This window comes from Leuciscus leuciscus (genome assembly GCF_965113295.1).
Source record: "Leuciscus leuciscus genome assembly, chromosome: 14".
Lineage (NCBI taxonomy): Eukaryota > Metazoa > Chordata > Actinopteri > Cypriniformes > Leuciscidae > Leuciscus > Leuciscus leuciscus.
The window spans coordinates 24,084,798-24,111,728 of record NC_138738.1 but is presented as its reverse complement, the minus strand read 5'-3'; the positions used below and the strand labels follow the sequence as shown (position 1 = coordinate 24,111,728).

At 39.1% G+C, this 26,931-nt stretch overlaps 1 protein-coding gene and 1 long non-coding RNA gene across 6 annotated transcripts in view; both read right to left on the bottom strand.

The window, feature by feature from the left end:
• The window catches only part of LOC309474331 (SEC14-like protein 1), a 332,477-nt gene that overhangs the window by 275,960 nt on the left and 29,586 nt on the right, over positions 1-26,931 (bottom strand). The gene's annotated exons all lie outside the window — the stretch shown is intronic.
• LOC309474478 lies at positions 5,485-8,562 on the bottom strand. Its single transcript, XR_014197310.1, has 3 exons — positions 8,028-8,562; positions 6,405-7,825; positions 5,485-5,615 (listed from the first exon to the last, which is right to left on the bottom strand). It is a non-coding gene; the product is annotated as an uncharacterized lncRNA (long non-coding RNA).

Genomic DNA, 26,931 nt, shown 5'->3' with positions numbered 1-26,931 from the left:
GTGAAAATCAAACACCTTGGAAATGAAAGGTATGTACAATGTTTTTAGGAATGGCACAAAGGTTTCTGTCTTTGGATCATTGTGTTCAATAATGTGCTTTTTTGTCATTTGTTGTGTATCTTTGGATTATGTTGTGTTGTAAATAAATCCAAACTATCTAAAAGCTTCTTTTTTTTTCTTTTTTTCTCATTCTTTGTGCAAGGTTGCTCAGAATGATAGGGCCTGATAGCTCCTAATAGGACATTAGGGGAGTGTCTTTGTCTTTCTCAGTTGTGAAAGCCATACATATTAATGATGTGATCACGCCTCTTCGCATAAAGCTTTCTTACAGAAAACACGTCTTACAAATTTTAAATCCATATATTGTCTTATCTGAATGAGCAGTCAGGATGATTTTCACATAGTTTTGGAGCAAATATTCTAGGCTACGTGATACAATTTTCAAAAGTCTTGTGAAGAAATAATCAGTATGGGTTTCATGGCCTTATTTCAGTGACAATTTTTTTTTGTATTTTCACAAACCACGCATAAATGTCATTAACTCAAAACTACAAACTTTTACATACATGCTGCTGATATATTATTGTAGCAGAGTTTGTGCTAAATACAGTGTAATCAGACTTAAGCCATGAAAATGTCACAAGTAACAAAAATAAGCACAAATGTCAGAGCATGTCAGAACACCTCCAGGGCCAGAAAACAGCTCAGACCCCAGAGGGTTAAAGGGATACTCCACTTTTTTTGGAAATAGGCTCACTTTAGCCAATCTCCGGGTCTGGCGGTACCACTTTTAGCATAGCTTAGCATCGGTCATTGAATCGGACAGGACCATTAGCATCTCTCAAAAAAATGACCAAAGAGTTTCGATATTTTTCCTATTTAAAACTTTACTCTTCTGTAGTTACATCGTGTACTAAGACCGACGGAAAATTTTAAGTTGCGATTTTCTAGGCTGCTATGGCTAGGAACTATACTCTAATTCCTGCGTAATAATCAAGAAACTTTGCTGCCGTACCATGGGTGCAGCAGGCGTAATGATATGACGCAGCGCCTGGATTCGAAAATGGTAAGACTCAACTGTTTAACTCTGGGGGAGTTGTAAAATGAGCCTATTTCCAAAAAAAGTGGAGTATCCCTTTAATAATTATGCACACCTGAATATAAAGCGTTTTTCACTTCCGGCCTTCAGTAACAATTACATATCACTTATAAATGATTAAATACAAAATTAATAGTAGTTATCAAGATTAATGTGGTTTGGAATGGGTAAAATGTGCTTGGGAACTAAAAAATATGATCAGAATATCTACTTGCATAATAATTATGGATGCACTGTAAGCGCGACAACAGCCAGTCAGCTTTTTAGCTTGCACTTCAAAGTATGTCATTTCCTACTGCACATTGTAAACTACTGGCAAAGAGAACTCAAACACGAGGAGGAAAAAATTTGTGTATGCAGTGACGAAATAAAAGCGAAAGTGAAACTAACCTTGAGTTATCATCCAAAGATAAAAAAGGTAGCACAAATTCAGTTATATACTCATTTGAACCGCACCAGACAGACTATTTACAAGTTTGTCCGACTGCGTCCGACAGTACTACAAACCACGCCCCTACAAATTACACCCCCTACAATGCCATCAGAGCCCCTACCTCTGGGGCGTTTCTCAATATCAAGTACGCAAAGTTCATTTGCGTCCTGGTTAGTTTGGACTTGACAAGTTTGACTCAGGAGAACAAACTCCCGAGGACGGAAGGATGCAAGTCCGGTAATTCTGCAAATGGAACAACATCATTTTTTAAAGCGTCATTCAACTCGCTCTGGCTACTCCAGTTATGTCCATGTACAGTGCATACAGAATTATTAGGCACATTCATTTTCTGATCTTTTTTTTTTTTTTTTTGCCACATTTGACCAATTCCAAACCACATTAATCATATTTTGGATTTTTGATTTATGAGATCGCCGTTAGATACACACATACCAGTATCGGTACCATGCCCGATACTGCGCGCGTGTACTCATAAAAATGCTCGCAGAGTGTGTACAGTGTTTGTGTCCAGACAAAGAAACACTGACAACAAAGAGTATAATGGGGATAAAAGAGAAGATTGTCTATGAGGTAAATGTATCTAATAAGTGAAATATGAAACAAAATATAGTAACACTTATATAACGGTGCTGCGTGAGCTGATAAGTGAAAAACGCACAGTGGATTGATCGCGCAGCGACACAGACGTGCAAGCTTGTCGAGCGCATCCCTTTTTCACAGACATCAGTGGGAAGTTTGTAGTTCGGTCGGATAAATACATAGTAGGGGTGGGCGATATAGCCTCAAAATTATATCACGATATTTCAAGAATATTTGCGATAATGATATTTATGAAGATATAAAAAAAAAAAAAATGTAGACAATTTTTTTTATTACATTTATCTCACCTAAATGTTTGCTCACTCATTGTGTTTTTACAATTGGGTAATTTTGTTTTTAAGAGTTTACACAACACAAGGAAGCTTGATTTCAATCTTTGAATTAAATTGAAAAAAGTAGCAAAAAATATATACAAAATAATAAAGATACAAATAAAGAGAAAAGTTTTTGGGTAGGTCTAACACTATTCAGAAATACTACAGAAACTGAATAAGGTAATCAAATGTAAAATAACACTAGTCCTGAGTCCTGACTAAATTAAATACATAGGCTATTAATTCTGATTCCTTACAATGAAAGCTATCTTTTGTTGTTTTGATAACAACATTAATGACAGACACATGGCTGCTGTCACTTTTAGAGCTAGTGCCCGGATCCATTACTGTTTTACTGTCTGTCACACTGTCACACGCGTTTTATGCTTATTTCAGACATAACCGACTGTTTACGAATATACTAACCATGACCGGAATTTTTACAAAATTTTGCGTGTTTTTTCCCCCGTTAAAGCGATATAATCCGCGAAAAAGAACTTTTGTTACTCGCGAGCTGTTTGTGAGACGGCTTTACTGTATGTATGTACGCAGAGTAAACATCTCTCCGAGAGCGTGCGAAAGTACTGAATAGTTTAAAATCGCAAATGTTTAAACTGATAAGACTTAAAAAGAAGTGAAAATGATAAACTTTAGTTACGATGCAAGTGACAAAAGACAATTCCGTCATGTCCTGACTGCTAAACACAAGAGTGTGGTATTGACGCTTGACTTGTGCAACCCATTTTGAGAGCGAGAGAGAGAAGACACGGCACCGCTGAACACTCACGCGGTTTGTAAAATCAATGTTTGAGGGGGAATTTCCCGCATTATAAGTGGTAGACCTGCGGGAATTATTAAAATACTATTGAAGTAGCTCCTTTTTAGGTACTAAGTCGTCATTGGAGGCTGACTTGCTGCTCTCACGCTCAGACAGGTGTTGTTATTGTGCGTGCTAGGGAACGTAATGCGCCATACGTCATTGCGTCACTATATCAGTGATTTCACGATATGACACTTTTTTATCATGTAAAAATGTATACCGGTATTATCGTGGACGGTATGATATGGCACACCCCTATAGATATTTTAACTTTTCTTAGACACCAATAAAACACATTTTTCAAGTTTCCAGACACAAATATAATGCTATTCATTTAAAATGAAGAGACAGTTTGCTTTTTTTACTTAAATTTTTTTTATTTTGATATAAAATTTCTATAAAAGACATTTATTGTTGTGGTATGAATAATAAAACAAACATTTGTGTGTTAAAACTGCAGGCATAAGCATATATCTCTATCAGTGTTGTTTTTGGCAGCCCTTTTAGTTTTAGTCTTATGGACGAAAATGCTTTTTAGTTTTAGTCACATTTTAGTCACTTATAAACTTGATAGTTTTAGTCAAGTTTTAGTCGAGGAAAACACAAAAAGGTTTTAGTCAAGTTTTAGTCAATTTTGGTAAAAAAAAAAAAATAGTCTTTAACAAATTAATTTAGGTTAAAAAGTATTGGAAATGGGCTTAGGTTTGACAGGTTGTAGCAAGTGTTGCAATTCGAGTGTTGTAACTCAATTCAATTTGAGCTACTACAACATTACACACAGATAAAGTGGTAACAGTGGAATCACTGTTTTACTCCAAAAAAGCCAGGAATAAAAACATTCTTACTTTGGCAATTGTGGCTTTATTATATAATTAGTTAAATAATAATTTATGTTATAATCTAAGTTATATAATAATTATATATTACTTTGTACCAATTAGCATACTAAAATAATGCTCGGACACACTCGGTCTCTCTCGCGCGCAGACACACTCGGTCTCTCTCGCGCACTGTCGCTCGCTCGCGCAGTTCGTTTCGCTTTTGTCCAGTCCGGCGCCTCATATCGAAGATGTGTGGCGAGTGACTAGCCGCAGCCGCAGTGTTGTTGTGTGGAATCTGGTGCGCGGCATGGCGGCAGCCGGGTGGTGGGCGTACCCAAAACAAGGATAGGAAGCGGCAGCATTGCTGATACTTTTTTAGCTCAAAACAGACAGATTTCACGCAAAATAGGCAGAAATGACATGCATTGTGAACGTCAGACTTAAAATCATTTTCGTTCCGTCTCGTCTCGTCAACGAAAACGTCTCGTCGTGTTTTAGTCACCTTAGAGCCATTTTTAGCTAGTCATCATCGCGTTATCGTCATAAAAAAAAAAGATGCGTCACGAAAACAACATTGATCTCTATAGCCGCAAGTGCCACAGAGACAACGAACGCATGCAAAATCTGAGGTAAAATTAAATTTGGTTTTCCGCTCCAGATACTTTTCTAAAATAATATTTACATTTTAAAATGTAACATTAAAGCAATAGTTCATATTTGTTTTATGAATGAATTTCTTCTGGTGAACACAAAAGAATATATTTTGAAGAATATTTTCGGTAACCAAACAGTTGATGTTGTACATTGACTTCCATAGTATTTTTTTTCCTACTATGGAAGTCAATGGGGTCCATCAACTTTCTGGTTACCTACATACTTCAAAATATCTTCAGGGCTCTCAAGTGTCACGCATCGACCGTGACAGTCACTCATTTTGGTCTTATGTCACGCACTCCCGCCACACATTGTATTTCTCACGCGGAAAAACTATTTATAACATATTTTAACTCTCTGTGGTCATTAAAAATCCCAGGATGTCCTTCGAAAAAGAGTAGGGGTGTAACCCCGGCATCCTGGCCAAATTTGCCCCTTGGCCTCTGTCGATCATGGCCTCCTAATCATCCCCATATACTGATTGGCTTCATCACTGTCTCCTCTCCACCAGTAAGCTGGTGTGTGGTGAGCGTACTGGCGCAACATGGCTGCCGTCGCATCATCCAAGTGGATGCTGCACATTGGTGGTGGTTGAGGAGATTCCCCCCTTCTATGTGAAGTGCTTTGAGGTCTCAGAAAAAGCGCTATATAAATGTAACAAATTATTATTATTATTATTATTATTATTATTATTATATTTAATATGCCGCAGCGCCCAAAATTTATCTGGCTCTCACTATGGAACCGGCAGGAATCAAAGCGCGTCTCCCCTGGAATTCTTAGTTGACCCTGCCACTTATCAGCCTATCAAAAAAAAGAAAGGGGCTACACAATAGCCAATCAGAAAATAGCACTATTGTATCTAGTGATGCTCCGATCAGCATTTTTGGGGCCGATCACCGATTACCAAAATCATGATCTGCCGATTGCCGATCACTGCCGATCACAGAATGGAAATATGCTAGAGTCAAGAAAATCTTGAAGAACCACCAATATTTATTTAATTGTAGTTAGAAAACAAGATAACATAAGGCTACTGTAGGCCACCTTTTCCAAATAAGGCACAGTATAATTTTTCAAAACAAAGAGGGGTCAGGCAGACTACAATGGATGTAGTTGAGGAACTAACTACATCAGATCCAAAAAATAAAATAATGACAATGACATTTGAGGTTATTAAAACAGTAAGTCCCGCCCCTCGACTGCCAAAAATAAAAGGGTTCGAGCGAGCAAAATCAGCAGGCGAGAGGAGATCAAGCGCGAGAGTGTGGGGAATGATCATGCGTGCGCGCGAGGGCAGAGATGTCATGCGCCTGCGCAGGGTTTGAATGAGCTCGCGAGTTCCCGTTTCCTCGCGCGTAGATCTCTTATCCTCTCGCGAATGTCATTTACCGCGCGCGCCAGCATCAGTTGTGCGCTCGTTTATAATTGCCATTGAATTGCCGTCATTGGAGAACTCATTTTGCCACTGTTAAGCAAGCTCTGCTCTGCTGTTGTGTTGCCGCGCATGCGGAAAAGTTGCGTGAGTTATTTACGTCACGTGATCGGCTTTTTTGATCGGCGCTTTTGGGGGTTGCCGATCAAGCAATTTTTTGCCAATATCGGCCGATCATGATCGGCGGCCGATCAATCGGAGCATCACTAATTGTATCTGGGTAAGATTTAACGCAACAACCAATGAAAAAAAAAAGCATATCCTGGAATTGTTCATGTGATTCTGCTACAGTCTTCTGAAAGTTTCGTTCACAGAGGAAACCACTCCGAGCATCACTTTGAGCAGAGTAAGCACAGGATCTCCTGTTTTAATGTTACAACAAATTCACAACTTGTTTGACACAAACAGTGACAACTTGACTGCTGTTAGAGAATGTTTCCCAGATAATTAGCATCAGTTTTTCATGACTGTCTGTAACTTAGCCAACAGTTTTACAGCCTGTTCTCTGACAACACCTGCTCAGAACAAATAGTCTAGGCCTAGTCATATTTTCGTTATCACATGATGACTGACATATTGTCACATTATAAACATCTCTCTCTCCAAATAGGCTTAATAATTTTATTAGCACTAAATAAATAAAAGTTTATTGCATAGTCGATGTTATAGGTCACTTTTAAAATCATGTCATATTTTATAATTATATCCTGGTCATGGATGCATTAATCATTGCATCTGTCTTTCAAAGATGTCAGGTAAAAAACAATTAAGCATCCTCTTATTCGCCCTCAGAGGAAAGTCCCCTAAAAAGGCCAGGTTAGAGGATGCTGGCCCAGAGAAGGTGGCGAAAAGGGTAGGCCCATTAGAGGAGGAGACAGAGGAATAGACAGTGCAGGTGGAAGGCAACAAGTCCAAAATGGCAACAAACACTTACAATAAACAACACCAGTCATTCTCCCTCTCCCTCTCCCTCCAAAATATCCAAAAATCACCTGCACAGTGTGATATATTTCCTGCAGTTGTGTACTTACAATACCCCAAAAGTTCCCAAAGATTTTTAATTTGTCAGAGAAATTCCTATTTTAAATAATGTTTCGTCCCTGGTCATTGTCGCCTGTCAATGACGTAATATCCGCGTTACCCCTGGTTTCTGCTCGTACTGCCAAAGTAACCATGGCGACAGATGTGGACAACTGCGTTACGTCTAGCGGCACACTCACGCTGTTGTTGTTTCGTTCAAACATTATGGACCATGGCAAGCAGACTTTGGGACAAAAGGAGAACTAAAACGAGGATCAATATTGCTGTGGCGTTTTCGAGTTGCTGACACTAACTTAGACTTGACAGAGATGCTGTTCTTGCATGTACTTTATTAGACAGGTGAGCAAATGTACATAACACTAATCAATGTTAAATAGCTCAACATGATTAAATGTTAGAATATGATCAGAATGTTATTCTAATGTTGATCTAGCTTACTGCTAGTCTCATACAGCTAACAGCTTAAACTAACACACAGAATAACATTATAACTGTCAAGACACTCAAATGCAGTTTAGTGTGATAGTGTAGACCAAGTGAAACAGCGCTGCGTTACCTCACAAGTTTAATTCGTCAAATAAACTGACCTGTGTGAGTAGTAATTCTGCACTAGCGGGTAACGTTCAGAAGAATTAAATGTCCTTATTCCTTTATAGGAATCGCTTTATAGGAAAATTCCTTTATAGGAATTCCTTTATAGGGACTTGCGTGTTGCGCTGATATCTGTCTCTCATTAGCAATCGTGCCATGCTTCATACCACAGCATGTTAAAAACATCAATGTATTCACTCATCCATAAAAAATATTAGATCCATCAGCATGACAACAAGTTCCATAATTCCGCTTATGCGTCATCAACCTACGCCTTTGTTATTGTAAGAGGTTAGCAACCCATAGCGGTGAATTTTTTTAACATATTGTAGCTTTAACTTAATCAACATCCACAATTCGACATATAGGCATCCACAAAAACAAGTTTATGTTTTTGCTGAGACAGAGAGAGGATTCAGGAAGAGAAATCTGAATGGAGTGTACACATCAGACAGCATTCTCACTGACATCAGCATTTTGGAAAAGCCATGACAAACTGTAAATAATAGGGCTGTTTATATCAGGTTAACAATAATGACCATTGTTTCAGCCTTATATGGGCTTCAACACATGCTGGACATCTCTGGCTCAATCTGAGGACAATCTCACACAAACCATTCCACAAAAAAACAAAAAAAAAACAGGACGAAATCTGACACCATTTGCCCATTCCATTCCTTCTTAAAAGCATACAGATAAAAAAAACGGTCAAAATGCATGTATTTGAAATGGGTACTGTAGCAACAATGACATCCGGCCAGCTGCTTTTCACATTAAGTGAATCATGAGGGTGTCGAACACATCTTCTTTGTCCTTAGGAAGACGAGCTCTGGTTATTATTACTCCCTACGGGGCAATTCACCAGCCCAGTGTGACTGGGATCCCCCCCAGTTCAGCGTGAACTCCCCGTGACTTTATAGACTCGTGACTAGGGATGTCCCGATCCGATCCACGGCATCGGTATCGTGCCGATACTGGCCCAAAACGCTAGATCGGATATCGGAGGGGAGAAAAAAAAATTATCCGATACCTTTGATCCGATACCCATTAGGGGTGGAACGGTACGTATTCGTACTGAACGTACGTTCGGTGCATGGATTTACACAGAGCTTTGGACGCGCGAATGGATTCAAACTGTTCAAGCATCGAACTAGACGCGATAGACACGAATTTGACGTTCTATTCGCGTTTGGTGTGAACGCAGCAAAATGAACAGGCTGCGATGTCAAGATTGCAATGCTGGTGTGTGTGTGTGTGTGTGTCAGAGAGAGAGAGGCACGGGCGCGATCGAACAGTGGAAACATAAAAACATACTCCGTCATTTTCATACAGGACATCATTAAAACGGCAAAAAGTGTTTAGCCTACTTATATTTGTGTAAAACACAACATTGTGCTTTTGTCAAACTGTAAACTCTTGTCAAACTGACTGTCACCCAAAATCACACACACACACACACACACACACACACACACACACACACACACACACACACACACACACACACACACACACACACACACACACAGTTTAAAAGCAAAAATGATCTCATCTTTTGGACATTCATCATATTGCATTGGTTTTCATTTCTTGTCCTAAAACAGCACAAATCTGTTTATTTTTAAGTTACACATTCTACATTGAATAAAACAGAAAATCAAATCATGTTTTTAATGGTAGTATTATTTTATACAGAAATAAATTATTTATAATTCAGATGAGAATAAAGTTAAAGTTAATTAAAATTTTAAGGAAACAAATATATTGATCTGAAATATAGCAAATTAATTTTAAATTCATTCAGGTTAACAAACATATCTCAAGGTCTTTTGAATAAAGGGTGGCAGTCTTTCATTATCAACTGTTGTTGTGGACTATATGGAGAAGTATTTGTTCTCCATTTGAGTGAGATGTTTTTATGTGGCTAATTGTGCAAAGTGCTTCCATATATTTTCCATATATTAGTAGTATTAGTTCAAGAATAAAATAAAAATATCGGATTGATATCGGTATCGGCAAATAGCCAAAGCTGCGGCATCGGTATCGGTAGTGAAAAAGTGGTATCGGGACATCCCTACTCGTGACATTCCAGATACTCCACACACACACACACACACACACACACACACACACACACACACACACACGGACTTTGAAACTGACATTTCCACACATGTGATCCAATAGCAATGTTTTTGATATGTATTTTTATGTGTGTATAATTGGCCAGATAATGTCTGAGGTATCTATGCAACGTTATTATGATAATCAAAATCACTATGCTAGTGATTATGAGGAAATTATGTAACCCTGTATTTCTCTCATGCAAAAACGTCATTCGAGGTGTCAATGTAATGGGAAAAACATGTCTGAGTCGAATCTTGACTGCAAAGTACAATAATATGCATTTATTCCAGGAAATACCATATTTCTAAATATGAATGTTATTTTCAATCTCTCACATGACAGTCAAAGTAGGCGTTTCTTCACAAACAAAGAAACCTCTTTCCCGCTTCAGATCAGAAGATCCGATTCGCTGTTGCCACGAAAAAGGGGGCGTGGGACACTGCTCACGGGACACTGATAAAAGTCCAAACTTTCAGTTTGCTCTCAACTCTCAACCCTCATCATCTTCTTCTCCACGCGCAGCGCTTCTCCTCCCAACGCAACCAGCTGGACAGGCCTTGCCTTCTCCTCTGGGACGCATACCCTCGCGTCTTGTAGAAGCTGCCGTTCTTTTGCAACTAAGTTCCTACTCGCCTTTCCCCTCCACAAGGGAAATGATCGGAACTTTCTCGGTAACGTTAAATTCAAGTGAGCCTTTACATCGTCTTGCGAAACGACCCAGAAGACGAAGCTAGACGCAAACCAGCCGGACACGCGCACACGCGCGCCCCCTCTTCAGCACCACACTGAAAGAGCACAGAATCTTGCAAGTAACGTTATCTCTCTCTAAAAGCTGATTTCAGGTGTCCAGCTCTTAGGTCTGTGAATTAAGTTACCCTCTATCTCTTCTTTCTCTCTTTCTTTCTTTCTTTCTTTCTTTCTTTCTTTCTTTCTTTCTTTCTTTCTTTCTTTCTTTCTCTCTTTCTTTCTCTCTTTCTTTCTTTCTTTCTTTCTTTCTTTCTATTTATTCTGACCACGCGATGTTTTATGTTTGGTTAAATGTTGGTTTGTTTTATTGTTTGCATTCTTACGTACGTTTATATTTGTAGCCCATATAATCTCTCTAGTTTACATCTATTAAAATCCATTTATACTTTAACTGTCTCTGTGTGTGAAAACCCACCTTATAAGTCAATGAAATCAAAGATCTAAGCTACAAGCTCGATATTATAGACTACCTTGAGTAGTTTTCAATTCATAAACTCAGAAAGTTTGATGTTCGTGGCCAGAAGATAACACTTTCTTGGAGTTTGTAAACAGGGATACTCCTTCTTAACTGTGATAGTCTTACATTTATTCGCTGGACGAATATGACCGATGACGAGACCAGTTACAGAACGAGGTATTTCCGAAAATTGATAAAGTAATGTATATGCGATTTATGAATTATGACCATGAGTTATGATTAGTAATATTTCCCAAATTCCCTATATTCTTGAGCTAATTCGCATTGACCCAGAGTAATTTACGTTACAGTACTGTGAAATTTATTAATTTATGACAGAATTCATTGAAATATTCATTAAACAATGAAATGGGATGAACTAATATTGGATGAATTTAGTTTCAATATTATTCATAAATAAATGCATAATAGTAGCCTGGTTAAAACCAGACCATTCTCAGTAGTAACTGAGTTATGGTCTGGCAAAGCTCCATTAATAACTCATTTCCAAAGCGGCGTCACCAACGGACGTCGCTCAAATGCCTCTGGGCACAATTGGATAGACCTAAAACCAATCAGAGTGATCGTCATCGTGTAAAGCCATATGCTGCGTCCCAATTCGCCTAAGTTACACTACGCCATAAAAGTATGTACTCTTTTTGTGAAAAGGTATTTACTTTTGAATGTGTAGCAAAAAAGTAGGCAAGCTTTGGGACATACTACTTCGTCATCTTTATCGGACGGATCTGTCGCGTGCACCCTGTCACGTAAACTGCCCTGTCAATCATCTTGTCACAGTTAAAATCCTCTATTAAATCTAATTTCATTTCCTACCGTTTCGGAGAGAAATGTAGTAGCACGTTCATCTGCCAGTGGGTCTTTCATGGAGACTGTCCTCATGTGTTTGCAATTTTAATATAATAATGCATTTAAAAGTTGCTGCGCTTCACCAACGAACGTCGCTCAAATGCCTCTGGGCACAATTGGATAGACCTAAAACCATTCAGAGCAATCGTCATTGTGTAAAGCCCGCCCCAGCATTTCTGATTGGTGCCGCGATTTCGAGGGATTAGAAATGGGCTTGAATAGGCTCTTTGCCAGACTACTTGCAGAGCAAATCTAAATTTGCCGGAAGTTGTCTGGGTTTTCCCAGGCTAGCATAATAGCCCATGAAACTAACTATTACACAGGCTGTTTATTTAATTTTTTTCATTAAAATGTCTGAAATTAATGTGTTCATTGAACAATTTTACAATTGATCAGTTTAAAAAAATAGTTGACTGACAGCCCTTTCTGATATGCATAAGAACTACACATACTATACATACATAATAACAAAACATTAACATTAAAGGGCACCTATTATGCAAAATTCACTTTTACATGGTGTTTGAACATAAATGTGTGTTGGCAGTGTGTGAGCAAAACCACCCTAGAATGATACAAATCCGCCCAGTGGTTTTTTTACAATCTCAATAAATCATAAGCACTGTCTCAGAATTCAGCGCAATGTGACGTAGAATTGTGCAGGCCCCTCCCACGACTGTTGAGTGAAACTTCAGTTTGAGCATAGACCCGCCCTGAGTGAGCTGGACACAGTCCGCCATTGTTCGACGCTTGAGCAGCTGTAGACAAGAATGTCTCCTAAGCGATTGAGGTGTTTTGTTGTTGGATGTCAGAATGAACATATCAGTCTTCATTTACTCTCGTTCTTACTCGAGGATGGATCTGTACCAACTGTTCGTGATCCAGATTACACTCTCCGGAGCGACAGGACTAACGTTACTGACCACGGCAGAAATGAAAGTGAGAGCGCGCACTTTATGACAGCTCATCGAATAGTTTTACGGATTTACAGTGTACCAGTTTATTAAGCACAGACTGAAAAGGTGTGTATATATTTGTTTGCTGTTAGTTGTAACGAGTGTTTTGTGTACTTCGCTGTGTATGTTCCATGATAATGAAAGGGAGAGAGAGAGAGTTTATGGATAAGACTTTAATGCTCACATCTTATACTGTGTTTATTTAGCTGTTCTTACAGTGATTCTCTGGAGTAAAACTAACGCTTCATCTTTTGTGTGATGTACAATAAACTTAACTGAACTCATCAGTATATTTTGGTCATCATTCGGACGAGGTCTGCTACAGCAGGCTTGTATTAATAGTGGATAAAAGCAGATGACAAATAAGTTATAACCATAATTAAGCTAAACTATACCTGTTTAATCTCCATACAATATATATTCTCTGGCGCTGTGGGCATTATTGTCCGACTCCGAGTCAAAATGAACACGCTACTGAGAGTTTCTGTTTTGATATTATCAGATGAGATTGTCCTGACTGAAGCGCAAGCTTGTGAGGCTCCGCCCCCTGGGCCGGCAGCAGCAGTTAATTTGCATTTAAAGGGATACACACTAAAACAGCTCGTTTTTCTGAGCCCCAAAAAATGACAATTTAAACATGCTGTAAAAAAATATCTGTTTGGTATTTTGAGCTAAAACTTCACATACATACTCTGGGGACATCAGAGACTTATTTTACATCTTGTGAAAAGGGTCATAATAGGTGCCCTTTAAAGGTGCAATGTATTATTTATGTGTTGCTAGCAGTATCAAATGCGATCAGAAAAAATTATAATTTTTTACAACTATACAGAAAACCAAAGAAGCCAAACATTATTTTATTGACTTGATTGCTGAGGTTCACAATTTATTGTATGTCCTCTAGCTTCGTATGTCCTCTACCTTTATATGGTTTGGAAACAATCTTTAATTGTGCTGCTATTGCCATTGCTGCTAGTGGGGCTCTGTCTACACTGGGGGATTTGACAAAAAAAGGGCACAGATCAGGTTTTTCCTGGTGCACATGCTGTACTAAGGGTATTAATTTTGGAGCCAATGGTGTGGTCTCTTTGAAGATTAGTGAGGTCTCATATGGGTGGGTGAGGAAGGCTTAGGGAGGTAATGCTTGGGATTGTGGGATGATGAGAAACACAGGATAGGGGCCTGTGTCTGGACACCATGATCCACAAGATGCTGGGATTCCAACTGAAAGCCATGCTCAAAATACAGTTGTGATCTAAATTCACACAGGTGAGAAGCTTGACACAGAGCAAATTGGGTTTTGTTCTAAAACAAAAATGAGTTTTCAATTTAATTCAATTAATAATAATAATAATAATAATCTTTATTTTATAAAGCGCCTTTAAAAGCAGATTCTCAAAGTGCGTTACACAAAATAAGCAACACATAGCTTAAAGGGCACCTATTATGCAAAATTCACTTTTACATGGTGTTTGAACATAAATGTGTGTTGGCAGTATGTGTACACAACCACCGTATAATGATAATCCACTCAGGGCTATTTTTTTAAATCCCCATAAATCATTAGCAGTGTCTCAGAATAAGCCATTTTCAGATTCTGGGCAATGTGGCGTCCTTTTGCAAAAGCCCCTCCCACAACTGTTGACTGACACTGCCGTTTTAGCATAGACCCGCCCTGAGTGAGCTGTACACAGTCCGCCATTGTTTTGATGCCGGAGCAGCTGTAGACAAGAATGTCTCCTAAGCGATTGATGTGTTTTGTTGTTGGATGTAAGAATGAACATAGCATTCATCATTTACTCCTGACATCTCAGCTGCTGAAGACGCACGCGGTGGATTACTTTTGTTTTTGAAGGAAATGTGCCCCCCAATCTACCTAAATGCGTTTATGTTTGCGCAAATCATTTTACACCAGACTGCTTTGTGAACGAGTGTCAGTACAAAGCAGCCTTTGCTAAAAAGTTGTTACTCAAGGATGGATCTGTACCAACTGTTGTGTTCATATAACAAATAAGTTATAACTGTAATTAAACTAAACTACACCTGTTCTATCTCCATGCAGCATATATTCTCTGGCTCTTTAGGCATCATTGTTCGACTCCGGTTCGATCTGAACACCGCTACTGAGAGTTTCTGTTCTGATATTTTCATTCCATGAGATGAAATTGTCTTGACAGCATGAGCCCTTGAAGCTCCACCCTCTTCTTGAAAGTGGGCCAGAGGCACCAGTTCATTTGCATTTAAAGGGACAAACAAAAACAATAGGTTTTTGCTCACCCGCCAACAGCTGCAATTTTAACATGCTGTAAAATATATATCTGTGGGGAATTTTGAGATAAAAATACTATTAAGGTAAATGGCAAGCTTTAAAGCAGAATTATCTTAAGGAACACGCCGACTTTTTGGGACTTTAGCTTATACACCGTATAACAATAGGATTTTTAAGAATAGCAAGCGTGTATGCAGCATTGTTGAACTGCTTTAGCCATAACCTCTGGTTATCTATCAGACTGGCGAGTTTGTGTTCATGAGATCCGCGTAAACGCCCGGCACGAGACTCTCTGAGACATAGCTTCCTAATGAACGGGTAAAATATAAAAATAAAGAGTGAAAGGGTTAGTTCACCCAAAAATGAAAATGATGTCATTAATGACTCACCCTCAAGACCTCCGTTCATCTTCGGAACACAGTTTAAGATATTTTAGATTTAGTCCGAGAGATTTCTGTCCCTCCATTGAAAATGTATGTACGGTATACTGTCCTTGTCCAGAAAGGTAATAAAGACATCATCAAAGTAGTCCATGTGACATCAGTGGGTTAGTTAGAATTTTTTTAAGCATCGAAAATACATTTTGGTCCAAAAATAACAAAAACTACAACTTTATTCAGCATTGTATTCTCTTCCGGGTCTGTTGTCAATACGCGTTCACGACTCCGCAGTGACGCTTCTGACGTAAGACGCTGCTGACGTGTTATCTGGTGCGCCCGAGCGAATTTTTATATAAAAAATATAGCAATACCAAAATACAAACAATGTAGAATAGCTTGAATACAGCGTGCGTCTCCCTCAGACTGTAAACGAAGCTCGGGCGCACCAGATAACACGTCAGCAGCGCCTTACGTCAGCAGCGTCTTACGTCAGCAGCGTCACTGCGGAGTTGTGAACGCGGATTGACAACAGACCCGGAAGAAAATACAATGCTGAATAAAGTCGTAGTTTTTGTTATTTTTGGACCAAAATGTATTTTCGATGCTTCAAAAAATTCTAACTAACCCACTGACGTCACATGGACTACTTTGATGATGTCTTTATTACCGTTCTGGACATGGACAGTATACCGTACATACATTTTCAATGGAGGGACAGAAAGGTCTCGGACTAAATCTAAAATATCTTAAACTGTGTTCCGAAGATGAACGGAGGTCTTACGGGCTTGGAACGACATTAGGGTGAGTCATTAATGACATCATTTTCATGTTTGGGTGAACTAACCCTTTAAATAGAACAATCAAATGTATTGCTAAACTATTATATAATTGACCAATAACCAATTGGCAGTCTAACCTAAATTCGAGGTCTTTATAAAATGGAGTCAGAAAAAAGCTTAAATGGAATTAAATTACTTTGCCACACGGAAAGACAGTAACGCACAGAGACCTTCACCCGTTCTATCAGAAACCGCCATTAGACCGATTTAGACGGGCTTACAGCAGCTCTACAGTGTGTTCATGCTTTCATTCGCAAGTCACGTCTGACCTCAACATACTGAACAGGAGAAATTAACTGGAAAAACATTTCCATGTGAAAGAAGGCGGAGCTTCCATGCACATCTACCTAATATGTAATCGCCACGAACCAATGGTAGAACATAAGGGTTGAACAACTTCAGATTTGTTCTACATTTATGTGATGAAAGCCGAATCGAAGTCAACTAGTTGCTGATGACTTCATTAATGAACAAAAAAAAGCCTGAACCTCGAGCTGAGACCCCAGTGTGGTGATTTGGACACTATACTGTCAAAAAGCACCGTCCTTTAGATGAGACGTTAAACCGAGGTCCTGACTCTCTGTGGTCATTAAAAATCTCAGGATGTCCTTCAAAAAAAAGTAGGGGTTTAACCCGTGCATCCTGGTCAAATTTGCCAATTGGCCTCTGTCCATCATGGTCTCGTAATCATCCCCATATATATATATATACACTGATTAGCTTCATTACTCTGTCCTCTCTCCACTAATAAGCTGGTGTGTGTGGTGGGCGATCTGGCACAATATGGCTGTCGTAGCATCATCCAGGTAGATGCTGCACATTGGTGGTGATTGAAGAGATTTCCCCCTTCCATATGTAAACCGCTTTGAATTATAATAATTATTGAATTATTAAAACAAATTATTATTATTTATGTAATCACTCAATCAGTGTTTCAACCACGGAAAGATGTCAATAAAACAGCTTGTGAACAATGTCCCTTAAAGATTAACTGAACTGGAATTTGAGTAAAGGTGATATAACAGATGTATTTTATTTATTCTCATTGGTACAATTATTAAAATGGCAGAATTTGTTAAAAGGGATAAAATGGTACGTTGAAAATGTTGTTGTTGTTACACGGGCGGCGCCATGTTGGATTTCAACATTCGGCTACGTCACTGGCATGGTAAGCTACTCCGTTGCTAACCAACACTAGCAGAGCAGCCATAGCATGTACATAGTCTGAGGCTAGCTGACATGGCTGAGGAAACAGAAACCAACAGGTCTAGGGGGGGTTCATACTGTATTGCCCCTGGCTGTAGTAATGAACTGTATAGGGCTAAGGCAGCTGGGGTTACGATACATTTTCACAGGCTACCTTTGACAAGGAAACCAGCCCTCAAGTCATGGCTAGCTGCCTTAAAACTGGCTAGCCCTCCGACAGCCCCTGGATTTTGAGTCTGTAGTAAAGGGTTACAAATTTAAGAATCTATTTCAGATATGCTTCCTTACATAACATCACAGTGAAGAATACTGATTTTAGCATTTGAGGTTTTAATTTAGATTCCAATATAAACTGAGAAAGTTTAGCAGCTGTTATGAATGTTATATCAAGAGATTTCCTCCTGTTTCTCTAAATGAGTAAATTCCTGAGACTCTCACCCTCACCCTTTGTCCTTATGCATTTCCTGACCAGTAAGCTCAATGTACAGCTGTGCTTTTGTCTCTATGATAATGTTAATGTATGGGCGATCTAGTCAGGCTGATTGGATCACTGTTATGCTGATGAGATCAGAGCTGCGGAAATTCTGGTAACGAGCTGACGCCTATATTGTATTTGCATACTTTGTAAAAAGAAGGTCTCCACCCCCAAAAGTCCCTCCTCCTAAAATGCCTATAAGATACCATGTACCGTTACATACTTTAGATTATGTTGGACGAAACCGCAGCCACGTACAGCAGAGTTCTCAATAAAGAATAACTTCTGTTGAACGCGATCCCAACTGTCTCCTGGTCTCTGCTTCGATAAAAGAAAACTTTCCAACAGATGGTGCCCTGTGACCCGGATGGAGAAAAAGGAAACTGAATCTTGAAACTTCAAGCTCAAAGATCTCAACAAAGCCTGACTAAGTTCCAGACTGAATCTTCTGAATCCAGATTGAAAACTTCAAGCTCCAAAAAGATCTCAAAGACTGAATTTTTCCAGACGGAATCTTTCTCTACAAACGAAAGACTTGGTGAGTTTCACTCCATTCAAAGAACCTTTGCAGACCAGTACAAAATAGTTTTCCTCTGCGACGACAGAGAAGTAGTTAACAAACAGCTGCAGGGTTTTGTTAACTAAGTTATCCTCTAAAGTTGTCTTTTAGAGATGAAATTTATCCTTTGTTGTTCAGGCAGGGAAGTTTAACAGTTACATGTTAATATTGTGTGTATCCTCTTGCTAGAGAAGGCCTGTCCTTTGTAAGCTAGAGAAGATTAGCGTCATGTGCTAATAAGATTGTACCCTCTGTTTGTAAGACAGTAGAGAGAAGTTTAGTGTTTGTTTGTGTGGTAACATAGAAATTCACAAAATGTTTAGGAAAAGTACTAGACTGATTCCCACAACTGAGAAAGCTGGACTAGCTACACCTTTAACAGATAGTGAATTCAAGTCTTTGTTATCAGAGCACATGGACTCCATCGTGACTGAGCAAGTCGGATTGAATTTAACAAAGATATTTAGCATTGATGCCGACAAAGTGTGGTCAATTGAAGATTGTAAGAAGGTACTAGGAGAAAGTATTCGCAAGAACGATGTGAAAGCCATTATCTGTTGTCACAGAGAATTTAGCTTATCCATTGCACAAGAACAAGCTCGTTGTATTGCTACGTTAAACGATCAGAACAAACAATTGCAGACTCACATGTCCTGTCTCAAGACAAAGGTGGGCCAAGACAAAGGTGGGCCATAACAAAGCCTCAACCAAATGTGATTTAGAAGACCAACAGTCAGATGAAAGCTATCCTGATTTACAGTCTTTTGATAGTATAGAGGACAATGTCAATGCAGATGTAAATGCAGTTGAAGTGTGCGTAGCTAGACAAAAGCCTCAGGGAAAAGGTATTGATACAGTTTCATTTGCAACCCCCATATTGCAGCCACAAGCAGTCAAATCATCTTTAGGTCCTAAAGATATTGAGAGAATTTCTGAAAGTTTACCATCAGTGCAAAGAAATTTTTCTGAGTTTAGCAGAGAGTTGTCCAAAAAGATGCGGCTCTATGATATGACTTTAGCTGAAGTCACTCAGCTAATATCACAGATCTTGACTGAGTCAGAATTCAATGATTTTGAAAGTGCTGTAAACCATTCTGAACTGCAACAAGCCAGTAAAGATGAATTGAGAGAGGAAGTTCTGAAAGTGTTAAAGGACATTGTTGGACCGAAAGTGGACTGGTCGAAAAAGTGGACTGTTTTTTTGCAGAATCTGTTAGTTGAGATCACGAAGAAGCCTCTCCATGTTTGAGATAGCAGTATTGGTATATTTAAAAGCGTACATTTTGATGTTGAAATCAGCTTGTTTTTCGGAGATTCTAGCACGCAGTAGGGGCGTGTCATTGTCGGTGTGTATTTCCATACTGAAGCCGGCGTGGCTACTTATTATGCAGCGCTCTGGCCGGCTCTATCTGATTTCAAAATTCAATGAAGATGGACGCCAATAACATTACGATGTCCAGCAATCGATTTAAAGAATAGGTTACATGGGGTTTAATTTGAGATGTAGCCTAATACATGTTGTCAGTGTCAATATATAGATCCGCCTATGTGATTAACGTGCATATGAATGGTACAGTTGGTAGAGCGTTCGCCAGCAGTGTCAGAGGTTGAGAGTTCGAATCCGCCCTTGTATAGGTTTTTTTTTTTCTCGTAGTTTTTTTCTCTCATCAAAACGATTATGTTCATCAGTGGTTGTATATCAAGCAGGGACACGCAAACGTTTGAATTATTTTGTTATTTCAACAGAACGAATAGAGAGTATCCGCAAGCAACGCAACGGATTGAAGCGCGCGTCGAGTGAAGACAATGCAGTGTGCGCGCGAGCCACACAGCCCCGTTCACTGTATCTGCGATCGCCGCGGCAACGAGCACTTTGATCACTTGATTTAAAAAAACACATTTCAGCGCTAGTATCTTATTTAAAAAATTAACGAAATGAATGCTCTGCCAGTTAACTGGAGATGTTTTATTTAGAGAATTTGTAGAATTGGTACATTCAGGGGGGAGGGGGAGACGGGGGAGCTTTACAGGGGGTATGACTTATCTTAATGAGATGTAAATGAGCCCTATTGTCACTCCCAGCAGGAGAGAGAGGTGAGAACAATTGGCAATCTTTAGAAGCAGATTTCTACCATTTCAGGTTTTTTTTGAGTGCCTACCTTCAAATGGCCACAACTTCTCCAAATATTATCAGATTTCCATGTGTTACACATCGTTGGAAAGCTTGAATACTACACTTTCAGAATATGTGAATAACTCAAAATGCCCCAGAACCGACTTGTGTCCCTACTTTCCGTGACTGGTCACATATACTGAGAGGTTCTGTCAGGTAGCTGCAGTGTACAGTGGAATTGCAGATACTCCAGAAAAAGTGCTAGGTGATAATGGTCCCCTAGTTCGCGCATGGTTTCAGGGTCTTCTGTCAGAACATAAAAAGGTGTTGCCTTACTTAAACATCACATGGTGTACAAGAACCCTGCAAGACAACTTGGACAGTTTAGTTACTTGGGAAAGAGACTCTGATGTCAAAGAGAGAGTAAGAATTGCAGCAGTTTCTGTTATGGTCAACTCAGAGAAGAACAAGAAACGCAAATGTCCTAGAGAAGCCAGTTGTTCTTACTGTGGCAAGCACGGACATTTTGGAAAAGAATGTAGGAAAAACAAAAATAACTTAAGACAAGTTAGCAATGTTATGCAGCTTTTACTACATTTGTTTGCTACTTTGAAGCAACCCCTCCCCTCGTCATTGGACTCGTGGGTAAGCTTTTTGAGGTGTTAACCATTTGGGCTGTGATTGCTTAATCTCCCCAGTAACTTACAACAAATATGAAAGACTTATTGACTGTCACAGCCTTTGTTTGGGGGACATTCAGTACACTCACAGCCTTAAATGTTATACTGCAGAACATTACAATCAGACACCATCCTCTGTTATGATGCCTACTAGGACTGATGTTTCTCTGGAGAATGGAAATGTGCCAATTTTCTCACACACTGTACAGTGTGCACTAGGGGTGACCCCGAATAGTCGAAGATTCGATGCTTCGATAGGAGGAGCCTGATTCGACTACCGATCTCACGGTCGAATCTTCGCAGAGGTGTTATGAAACGAGGATCATGCCACTTTGGCTATATGAGGGCGCTCAATGTCTGATTTCACATAAAACTAGCTTTTATGTCAATACGTTAATATTCAGCCTATTATGATAATGCTGTAGGCCTATATAAAAATGTGCAAAGAAAGAAGCTTTTAATAAATATTTTTTAACGTGCGTGAATAAATCCAAACTCCCCGTGACAGATTTAAGTTTCACTTTCAATCCGTGACCGACAGGAGCGTCTTCGCGGCAAGGATTTAAATCTTTAACAATGTCTGGGATAAGAAAATCTAAAGTGTGGATGTACACCATCAGAAAGGATATTCTCCAAGGCTGGATATAGCATTAGGAAAACCATGATCGCACTTCTGCCGGCCAACGTTAACATGTTTCACGCATAGACTGGGTTTCACGTTAGAATGTATTTTATCTGCGCGCACAATTTGAAAAGACTCCAACGGACAGACAGAGTGAAAGACGTTCAGGATTTGTTCTCTCGATCAGGTAGGCTACAAGTGATTTCAAAACTTTTCAGCCGGTTCTAATTTTATTTTTGGATGCTGTGAACATTTTTAGCTAAAAAGACTGCCTCTCCAGTTTAGCATTTATTGTTGTTTCAGTTAAAAAGACAAAGTTGAAAATTCTGGCTACTATCGTTATTTTAATAATTTCTTTATTTTTATTTTATTTATTAATCTGTCAGGGTTATCTAATCTAACTATTTGTGGCTTGTGTTTTGAATATATGTTCCCCTGCACTTTAGGCATTTTGCACACATTTGCTCCTCATCTTGTGACTTGATTCTGATTTATTTCGTTTTGTATTTTTATTTATTAGAAAGGTATATTCTGTTCTAATTTAATTTAGTAAATTAATTGTTTATTTTTTCGGTGCATCGATGTTGTGCTGTAGGCTGGCCTGCTCGCATAGGTAATTTAGCCGATTTAATTTGATTTGCATGTGAAATGCAAATCTGCAGTGTGGCCTTTCTGGAGTTATTTATGTTATTTCTTAGTTTTATTGATCAAAAATGTTTTTATACATTTTCTTCTATATCTTTGTGTGATTTTCTGTACATCGCGGCTTTGAAACGTTAAAGCCCCGCCCCCAGCCCCACCCCCATACACATGATTCGACTATTAGTCGACTATAGGCAAGACATGACGATTCTGATTCGACTATGAAAATCCATAGTCGGGGACAGCCCTAGTGTGCACACAACAGGGACAGAATAGGACACAGACCAGTGCGGTGCCCTGGGAAGAACTGAACGCAACAGGCTTCGGGGGTGAACCCAGGGTGAAGACACTACCTCATAGGCCTTTCCCCATTTAGTCCATCCTTACCTCACTGGTCCATAGGTGTCAAATAAATTAAGAAATAGGGAAAGAATGAAACAACAAAAGCAGACTCTAAAAACCATACAACCCTAGTGTTTGAAGAAATACTGCTCTGTTTTCTTTCTTCCTCTGTACAGATACCACTTGATGGCTGGTTCCAAAAATCCATATGCAACGACGTCTCACCTGCATATGAAGCCACAACCTCAAGAAGACAACTAGACCTACTGCTGAACGAACTATCACAAAAGAAAAAGAAAAAAAATACACAACGCGGACCCTAATTGCATGTTTTGTTTCTGTGTCAGCATGCAATTACAGATGAACAACACAGATCATGCTTGTGCCTGTAACTTTTTCAAGTTACAAGAATGAACTTTTAAGTGTACTTTGATAAAAGTTAGACTTAAAACCACTATACGATCAAATGACTTATGGAAGAATGAAGTCTATGCATGAATATTGCTGTTCTGCCGTTTCTTTGTTTTCTACAGGAAACAGATTTCACAGCTATTCAGGAGCCATGGACTTTCAAGACTTCCACTCTTATGCTACATGGTTTTCTGTGCAATCATGTAGTTTATACGACATTTTACACCCTGCGTCGTATGTGTCAACAGTTATGGTTTTGAGAAGAACTATGACACAGAATAAGTTATATGTGCCTGTGACGATCAAAAGTTACAAGAATGAACTTAAGTATTTAAATTTGTATATTATGTGAGTTTTTTTAAGAACTCTCAATCGGGGGACTGAAGGGCTACAAATTTAAGAATCTATTTCAGATATGCTTCCTTACATAACATCACAGTCAAGAATACTGATTTTAGCATTTGAGGTTTTAATTTAGATTCCAATATAAACTGAGAAAGTTTAGCAGCTGTTATGAATGTTATATCAAGAGATTTCCTCCCAGTCCTGTTTCTCTAAATGAGTCAATTCCTGAGACTCTCACCCTCACCCTTTGTCCTTATGCATTTCCTGACCAGTAAGCTCAATGTACAGCTGTGCTTTTGTCTCTATGATAATGTTAATGTATGGGCGATCTAGTCAGGCTGATTGGATCACTGTTATGCTGATGAGATCAGAGCTGCGGAAATTCTGGTAACGAGCTGACGCCTATATTGTATTTGCATACTTTGTAAAAAGAAGGTCTCCACCCCCAAAAGTCCCTCCTCCTAAAATGCCTATAAGATACCATGTACCGTTACATACTTTAGATTATGTTGGACGAAACCGCAGCCACGTACAGCGGAGTTCTCAATAAAGAATAACTTCTGTTGAACGCGATCCCAACTGTCTCCTGGTCTCTGCTTCGATAAAAGAAAACTTTCCAACAGTAGTGAGCATTTTTTAGCGACAGACTATTTAGAGAGTTGTACTTTCGATACAACAGGTTCACTGGTGAGGGTTAAGTACAGGGCAGACCGATAGATCAACGACGAGTACTAACACCACCGACGCTATCTATGTTACCGCAGAGACAGGGCACTGAAACGCTCACGTCAGGCAGAGAACAGATAAGTATGTTAACTGTTATCATGCTAGCAAGTCTAGTAAGCAAAGGGCTGGATGTAACGTTGTCACATAAACAAAACATGTACATATTCACATTCAGATATAACGTGTAACGTTAGGCTTTATAGAGTTCAACAAAACTGAGACTGACACACTTGGCATTAATTGAAATTGAGTCACAAAACCAAGCTAGATACCAAACAATCCAACCTAGGTAAAGGGCTAGCAGCTAAACACGTTGGAATCCCTTTTATCAAACTCCACAAGCTAGCCACCACTGCGACCATATAAACTGTATAAATAATTCATGACTCCGAGGATATCACAGATCGATAATAATGCGTTTACTAGCTGCTAACTAAACCACAGCAGATCTGTAAACAGAATCCAATGTCCCTCTCTACTCACCCTGAAGCTAGCTGATGTTCATCGTCTCAGGGCACATTGTTGATGCAGAGGGAGTTAAACTCGCAGAACTAGCTGCTAGTTCCATAGTAAGAGGTATCTGTGCAGTATCCATCCGTGCAGTATCCATCAACATCCACAAGGAACAAATCTGCTAACTCTGCACTAGTCTAAAGTAAACGGCAAAACTGGTGAATCATCCGTGCATCTATGGTCAACCTGGGGTAACTCCTACGCTCAGCTAACTTTTTTTTTTTTTTCAACTTTATTTATTTTGGTTTTAACATTTTGCGTGCAGTTAACTTAACAAGCGATCCCATTGGATGAATTCGTCCAATCACTTTTTCCCTTTATCTGCCTCAATTTTCTAAAACGCACAGGACCTCAACCATGTTTTTGTATTTTCTCTAAATGCACACGACATATATACAACATATATAAGCAGTCTCTATTTCCTAAAATTCATAATGTGCTTGGATTAGAGCTTAGATTCTCTGCCCGAGCCCGAACTTGACCGGGCTCCGCTCGCATGCATCACACCGGGCCCGGGATAATAGGCTTTAAAAATATTTATTTTGTTTAAAAAAATATTCTTTATTCTAAAACCTTGTTGATTTATATTAGAGTAGTAGCCTAGGCCTACTCCTCCTAGGCCATCCAAAGTTCATTCTTGCTCATTTTCTGTGTTCATCATTGTTCACTTTTTTTTCTTCTTTTTACGTTTCTTTATTCGGATCCATTTGCGATCCATTCCATTCTGAATAAACAAACAACGCAGTTTACATGCTTCGTCCTTGTTGCATTATTCATTAAGATAATAATTAATAAATGCACGCACAATTATCCGTTAACTTGATAAATGTTGCAGATATGTTTTACTATGCACAAACAAATGCCTTTCAACTTATGTGTGCAAAATTCAGAAGTAAATGTGCAGCAATTTGTACAAATAGAGAGTCTGTAGGCCTACTATACGTGTTGCAGCCATTAAATAAGCTCATTTAGTTTCATATTTGTTAAAGGTCCCATGACATTAAATTTCCACTTTCTGAGGTTTTTTAACATTAATATGAGTTCCCCTAGCCTGTATATGGTCCCAAAGTTTCTAAAAATTTTAATCGGTGTAAATCGAGCTTTTGCTATTTTTCTCTGCCTTTGAGAAAATGGATGCTCAACCGGGCTGATCTTGAATCTCCTCCTTATGACGTCATAAGGAGAAATGTTACCTCCCCTTTCTCTGCTTTGCCCGCCCAGAGAATATTTCTCGCCCATGAGAAAATGAGCTAGGAAGTAGAACGCGCGTGCGCGATTTTAGTTTGTCCACGAGAGATATCATGGCTTTTGAGCGAGCGAAGCATAATAATTGCTCAATAATTGGATGTACAAATGAACATCGAATGGTCAATACAGAGCTGGGCTTGCTGAACGTCAGACAAGTAAGTCAACAAATTATATATAAGTGTGTTGCTTTACTGTTTATGGTTACCTAGCTTCTTACACGTAGAATGTGGCTGTCACATTAGCTATGCAGCTATGCAGTTACTTGTGCTAATGTAAAGGTAGACAGCATCAAGTTACACATACTGTAACGCGAGTGTTGTACATTTCTTTGTTATTTGGATAACCGTTTTCCTGTTGGTTATATGGCGCTCGCGATATCCGCATTTCAAGATCGCAGAGCTTGATGTAATTGTAATAAGATAAATTACAGACGTTACAGATCTCTCATGAAAAGGCAACAGTAGGTTCGCGTTAGCTACATGATGATAACTGTAAACCATCCGAATAAAGTACCGTATCCAGACATTATATTTTAAACGAACCATTCGGAAACGTCCTGCTGGAGCCGCTGAGTTGCA